The sequence below is a fragment of the Pteropus alecto genome, unplaced genomic scaffold (assembly GCF_000325575.1).
Source record: "Pteropus alecto unplaced genomic scaffold, ASM32557v1 scaffold186, whole genome shotgun sequence".
Taxonomy (NCBI): domain Eukaryota; kingdom Metazoa; phylum Chordata; class Mammalia; order Chiroptera; family Pteropodidae; genus Pteropus; species Pteropus alecto.
This window is the reverse complement of record NW_006439190.1, coordinates 348,414-355,494: the sequence shown is the minus strand read 5'-3', so window position 1 is coordinate 355,494 and position 7,081 is coordinate 348,414. Positions and strand designations below refer to the sequence as shown.

Below are 7,081 nucleotides of genomic sequence, written 5' to 3'. Positions count from 1 at the left end.
GGCCCAGAATTTGCATTTCTAACAACTTCCTAGGTGATGCTGATGCTGCTGGTCCAGGGAACATGCTTTTAGAACCACTGGTCTGAATTCTTAAAGGTCAAGAAAACAAAATGCCACCCATTGGCATCTTAAAGTCTCAAGTGAAAAGACAGCAAGACCCAATCAATCCCTGACCCAGATGACTCTGTACCACCTGACTCTCACTAAGGTCATAAAAAGGAAAAGTGGCATTAATTACCAATTTCTGAAATGTGAAAATACAGTCAAGCCCAGCTGCCATGATGAAAGCATCTTTCATTGGAGGGCAACCCCTCATTTGCCTTGAAAGGAAGAAATACAGAGTGACATACAATAGCACACATGTGCTAGAGACATCACATGAGGTTCGTCTTTCTCAGAGAATCATGTTCACTGTCAATGCAAGTGGTATATTGAAGCCATTGACAAAAGCTTCTTTCTCACCGAAACCTTGCAACAAAGCATACTAATAAAATAATGATTGCCCATACAGGAAATATGTAGCCTGCTGCCTGCTTGGGAGGGGCTATAAATAGCTTCTTGGAGAACATTTTTCTATAATTAGTTTTTCATTTCAAGTGAATTGTGTGTGATGATTTCCTATCACTAAATGTTCTTTCTGGACAAAGTACATGGTAGATTATGCATTTGTTAATGTAGAAATTTAACTATTAAAATAGCATCACATGGAAATCAGAGAATTTGCAAATGAGACAGAAATGGAAACCAATCTGGGAAACTAATTGAAAATGCCCATTGAGGGTCTATGCGCTCTTACAGATACATGTAAATAAATTAAATTGCCTCTTCTTAGTTGCGTTAAATGGGACATGATCAGAGAACAGTGAAAGACAATGGCCACTTGTATGTGGACATAGCCATCTTTCTGTCCTGTGTTGAAAGGGTGTTCCTTGCACTTGGAAAAACGCATGGTTCAACAGCTCGCCTGTGCGCGATGAACGCAGGCCGTGAGCAACTGCTTCACAGAGGTTAAGTGATTCCTTCTGCGTTGTCTGCGATAACTCTACAATTACTTGTGAAGTCCTCTCAGCTAATTGCAGACACAGAAAAAACACCTCCCATCCTTCTGGCACATTTACTTCTCTTGGACCTTCGTTCCTCTGGCTCCAAGCACCCTGTACACGAAAGACTTTCTTTCCATTCTGCTTTCTGCAGGCTTTGGGGCCACATTCCACAGGCTCAGCTGTGAAGGCTATTGGTTCAAGGAGGGGTCATTTCAATACTTCCTTGGAACACTCACAATTCAGGCTGAGCATTTCCCCAAGAAGGCAATCGGGATCCAGTGAGAAAGCCTACATCCCTTGCCACCACATCTACCAGAAGGATGTTCAGAGGTCACAGCTGAGCAAAGTTTTCTCCTTGGGCTGCCTTGAGCTTGTCACCCCACCATGGGCCAAGAGAAGGAGGCTTGACTCATACCTACCCTTGCCCTTTCACTGGAGGAATTGGCTTCCTTTCCCAACCTGTGACCTAGAGTTGTTTTGAAGTCACATCTGTTTACAAAAGGACACTCCCACCCAGGCTATCACGAAAGTCCAACAGTGCCCTTGGCAAGATGCCAATATGCCAATAGCACACCTATTGACCCACTGACTTTATTTCCTTCTGTGAACTATCGGGATCAAGTGTTGTTCTTTTGCCAACCCCAATCCTTCATCCTGGGATTCTATTTCCAGCACTTGGAAGACGGCTGCTCCAGGAAGGGAGTAAAGATATTAATAACTGATGTATTGAGAGGAGAACAAGAGAAAACAGACAAGAAATGTGCAGCGACGTAGGAGCACATGGCTGCTTTGGCAAGTGCTTCCAAGATCTCATGGAAATTGAATGATGCCACGAATAGCTTTGTGTTAGCATCGACACAGCTGAGTGCTGAATCTGGTGGGAGTGGGGGGACCATGGGCTGTCAGTTATGGAGTCAGGATCAACCTTGCTCTGCCATGTATTTGCTAAGCAACCGAGGGCACCTTGAGCCTCTCTAAGTCAGATTTCTTATCTGTCACCTGGAAATCATAAATCACTTTTTTTTTATAGAGCCTTATGAAGATGAAATGAGGTAATGTAAATATCTGGCACATAAGTATTAGATAAATGTTACTTTTTATTACTGCAAACACTATTTACTAAAATACCACTTTGAAAACCTTATTCACACAATGAAATAGTGTTCAATGCTATAAAGAAATGAACTATTGAGCCATGAAAAGACATGGAGGAAACGTAAATGCATGTTACTAAGTGAAAGAAGCTAATCTGAGTCTACACACTGTGTGATTCCAATTATATGATTTTCTAGAAAAGGCAAACTATAGAGACAGTAAAAAGTTCAATGGCTGCCATAGTTTAGTGGGGATGGAGGGAGGAATAGGTAGAGACTAGAGGATTTTTAGGGCAGTGAAACTACTCTGTGTGATTCAATAATGGTGGATGCATGCCATTATACATTTATCCAAACCCTAGAATGTACAACACCAAGGGCGAACCTTAAAATAAACTGTGGACTCCTAGTTATAATGATGTGTTGATGTAGGTTCATTGACTGTAAGAAATGTGCCATCTGGTGGGGGCTGTTGAAAGTGAGGATGCTGGGGTAGGGGGTCAGGGAGTATATAGGTACTTTCCAATCAATTTTGTTATGAACCTACAACTGCTCTAAAGAATAAAGACCTTCTTTTTTTTCTTTTTAAAGATCCTCTCAGAAGAGAAATAAATGGGACCTAAGATCAAACTTTATTATCAGAGGCAATATACATGAAGGGACTTCTTCAAGGGGCATAACTATAAAGAAAGATTATTCTCAAGGGCCCGTGCTGTCAAAACTTTCACCTCTTTTTCAGGTGTGTGTGTATGTGTGTGTTGTGTGTTTGCGTGCATGGGCACACACATGTACCACTTCCTCCTGTGGTCCTCAGAAGCACTGCAATTAGCTAGTGGGGTTAGCTGAGGCTTTGGGCCTCTGCCTCCTCCAGATTCCTCTAGCCCAGATTTCCAATCTGGGCCCGCACTCCAGCTTTGTAAGGAAATCTTATTTCATTCTTTAGTTTGCCAGCCACATGATCTAATAGGCACAAAAGCCAAGTCAAGTCTCAACTCTACCAGGCAGGATGCATAAGACCTCGGCTGTCTCTTGGTAGCATCTTCAGGCCTATGAGAGACTGCTGCAGTGAACGAATCACCCTCCTGCACTTTTCCACAGCTCTGAAACTCCTGGCACAACCAAGGTGTTAATATTTCAAATGCAGGGTACACATTATTGAATCTTTCTTCTGTAAGTGCCTATAAGCTGTGGCCTCTGAGTCATTCGGTCTCTAGCGACTGGGCTCTGAGGCCTCTTCTTCATCCTTATACTGTTCCAATGTCCCCTTCTGCCTAGGTTGCTAGTTTTCTTCTCTAGCATGATGTTATTCTACTTAACATGATGCATGGTATTGTGTTTGATTTTTCTGTTTTGATTTGAAAACTGCTAAGATGTAAGAATCTACAAATGGGCTACTGGACATTCATATAAAAAAAGGAAGGCCCAGTCTATGGCCACGCTACCCTGAACATGCTACCCCAATCCTGTCTGATCTCGGAAGCTAAGCAGGGTCAGGCCTGGTTAGTACTTGGATGGGAGACCACCTAGGAAGACCAGGTGCTGTAGGCATAAAAAATAAATAAAAACATAAGGGACCGTAAACTGACAAGGTCCTTGTAATCTGTGAGGTCGACCAAGGGTTGCCTTGCCTAAAAAAAAAAAAAAAAAAGGCCCTTCTATCTTATGATTGGTCACAGAAACTGATATGATATCTAGCATAGAACCCTGTCCTTGTTGTCTGTTCTAGGTTTGTGTTTAATTTACTTACTATACTTACCTAATGTGGGCCCCAAATCCTGAGCTTGTGCTGTAATTATTATAGTAGCCCACACATTCTTGCCTGCATGTAGCACCATCGATGGACACCTATAGTGTACATATTTTGAGAATTTAATTGGATAAAAATTTTTGTTAAGGTATGCCACAGATTCAACTTCTGTAATGGAAGAGAATATCTAGTTAGAATGCAAAAATTTTGAACTCTTCCATTGATATCTTTAAAGATTTATATAATTGACTACAATTAAACATTTCGATCCTCCCTTCCATAAATTTTGATTCGTTGAAAAGTATCTGCAGTTCCTGGATACATCATTGCAGCATTCGATTAATAAAGCCACATTCTTTTTTTTTTGTTTATTGGGTAACATTAATATGATCACATAATTTTCGGGTGTACATTATCATTTAATCTCTGTATATTCTATTGTGTGTTCACCACCCAAAGTCCAGTTTCCTTCAGCTACCATATATTTGATCCCCTTTACCCACTTCACCCACCCCTTACCCACTATATTTAACCCCTTTTATCCCATCTACCTCCCCCTTCCTCCCCCAACCCACTAGTAACCACTACTCTACCACATGAGATTTGAGAATTTCCCCAAACTGGCAATGCAGTTTTGGAATGGTTCTTTTGCTCTATGCTGTACACTTTGAATAATGTGTAGATTATGATCTAGTTTGACTTTGTTACCTGGTTTATGAAAAATCCTGGCACTGATATTACCTCCTCCAAGAAGCCCATCCTGATTTCTTCCTTTGAGCCTATGTGGGAACTTTTTTTCTGACACTAGCCATTTTTGGCCTCATCTTCATCGTTGCCTCTGCATTGTAAGCCCTTCTTGGACAGAAACTGCTGTAAACTTTCCCTTGATCCTCCACAGGCCCAGCCCAGCCTGATTCATGACAAGCTTTCGATAAAAAATGCCAGTGAAAGGAAGTGAACCGTCAAATGCATAGAATGAACAGAAGGTAAATCTGCCTTTTCAACTCTCCCCCGCATTTGGGGGTGTGGGGGTGAGGGCACATTCTTTTGAGAATCTTGTCGTGCTCTAGTCCCGATTGGGTTTTGTGCTGCAGACTCCACTCCCCTTTATGGTCAGACAGGTGTCCTACCCCAGTGGAATAAACACTAGGAGATGGGATGGAGTCTGGAATAAGAACAACCATGTAGACATCACCTTCATGTACTAGGATATTCTACTAGGCCACAGGTAAAAAAAAAAAACAGATCAAAGCAAAAATACTTGTTGCACTACAGAATTATTTGATGTGTTATAACTGTAAGCCATTTGTTTCCTAAATGATCATTTAACGATTGTTCAACTAGTTCCCAAAAGGAAGGAGGAGGGAGTTGGAATCTGTTTCAAAACAAGAAAGGAAGGGAGGTGGCTTTAAATTCTGCTTTAAATCCGGTTAAAAGCATACAGCTTTATCCTTTAGTAGATATTAGTCATGATTATGCTTTAAGGGCAAGGCGAAACTTACTTGCCTGAAGGATAGGATGGGGTAGACAAATAAAGCAAAATAAAATATATCCCCTAAATTTCCTCCTTTTGGAACCTACGGACTTCAGACCCAGAATGTGCCAGATTCCTCCTCCTTCTTGAAAAGCCCTCCAAGTCAGAAGCAAGCTAAGGACAGCTTTCTTCAGGATGCACAAAGCTTGCAGCTGATTATTTTTCAGGAGGAGAATTAGACAAAAATAATACAAGTGGGAAATAAAGAGAATGACCTACTTTACAGGGGGGAAAAAGGAGCTCTGTGTGAGCGTTTTTGATCTAATTGACGGTGTGGGGTTGCATGCCCAAATAAGGCGCTGTTGGTCAGGTCTCGGGTCTGCGCGGGAGCGAGCGGTCCTGTCTTGAACTCGAGGGGGGCAGGATAAAGCAAGGCCCCTGGAACCAAGTGGAGGTGAGGGACGACCCCCTAATCCACTGCCCTGGCTAGCGTTCAGAGGATAGGGCCTAGCAGATTCCTACTGGTCACCAAACCAAGTATGATAGAAAAGGACCAGCAGGGGCCCATCTCCTTCCAGGACACTTTGCAAGAAAGTGCCAGGGACCCAGGAACACCCCCAAAGGGCTGAGCAGAGCGTTGTGCCAGGCGCTGTACCTATGTGATATCAGGGAGGAGGTAGGGCTCTCTCCTCTCTTTGGGCTTCTCCCCAGGTGCCTCCGAAAAGAACATCATGGCCAGGAGTTGGGGGAAGGTGCAAGTTCAAGGGCGCCCCACCGCCATTGACGGCCTCAGTGGGGCGCAGAGCATCCTTTTCACCCGACTCCATCTCGGAGCTCGGCAAAGCAGTGAACTGCGGCTCCGGGCTCAGGATTATTTCGGGTGCGTTTGTCTGTGTTGTGTTTGCAGAAACCTTGGTGAAAGCCTCCCTGTTTTCTTGCGTTCCTCGCATGGCTCCAGCTCCTCTTCTTGGATTTTCGCCTGTCTCCTCCCACAGAGGAAAAAAAAAGGTCATGTATGTTTGGAAAAATATGTAGGTCAGTGGAACATTTCCTGTACTGGTGCAAAAGGAGAGGAGGGCAGCGGGGGAGGGGGAGCGAGAGAGTGGAGCTCCAGTGCACTCCTGGCCACGGCCCCCCACCCACGTGCCTCTGCCGGGAGGGGGCCGCTTAGCTGGGTCTTTCCATCCTTGACCCATTTTCCGGATCTGCTGTGTTCGCCTTGGAAGAAACACCGATCATTCCTCCCCAGTAGCTTCTGCCATCGTACCCGTAACAGTGCTCTCCAGCATCCCCCCGACCCAGGCGTCTCACCTGCCCCCTTGGACCTCTGCCGCTGCTTCTGGAGAAACTGCAGCGGTCAGAGCTGAGACGCGCTGGTGAGCGAGGTCTGGCCCCGAGTGCAGACCTGCCGCACGTGGAGGGGACTACAGTTGCGTGCTCTCCCCCAACGGACAGGACAGCAGAGTGGCAGCTGGCACGGCGAGGGTCTGCACTTGGCAGGGGAGGAAGATTCCTTGCTACCCGCAGTGACAACTTGAACGGGACCTTTGCTGGCAGCCCCGCATCCCCTCGCCTCCCCTCTCAGCCAAGTTCATCTTTAAGCACTCACACTTCTCCCCCGCCCTCCCTCAGCCGGGTCTGACCCCACGCCCCAGGCGGGACCCCACCGCGCGTTCGGGACAGCCCAGCGGGGGTGGTGGGGCCTCGGGGTGCGCGGGGTCTG

At 45.2% G+C, this 7,081-nt stretch overlaps 1 pseudogene; it reads left to right on the top strand.

Moving 5' to 3' along the window:
• The first annotated feature begins 3,562 nt into the window (after positions 1-3,562).
• Positions 3,563-3,685, top strand: LOC112483247 (annotated as a pseudogene).
• Positions 3,686-7,081: the final 3,396 nt, after the last annotated feature.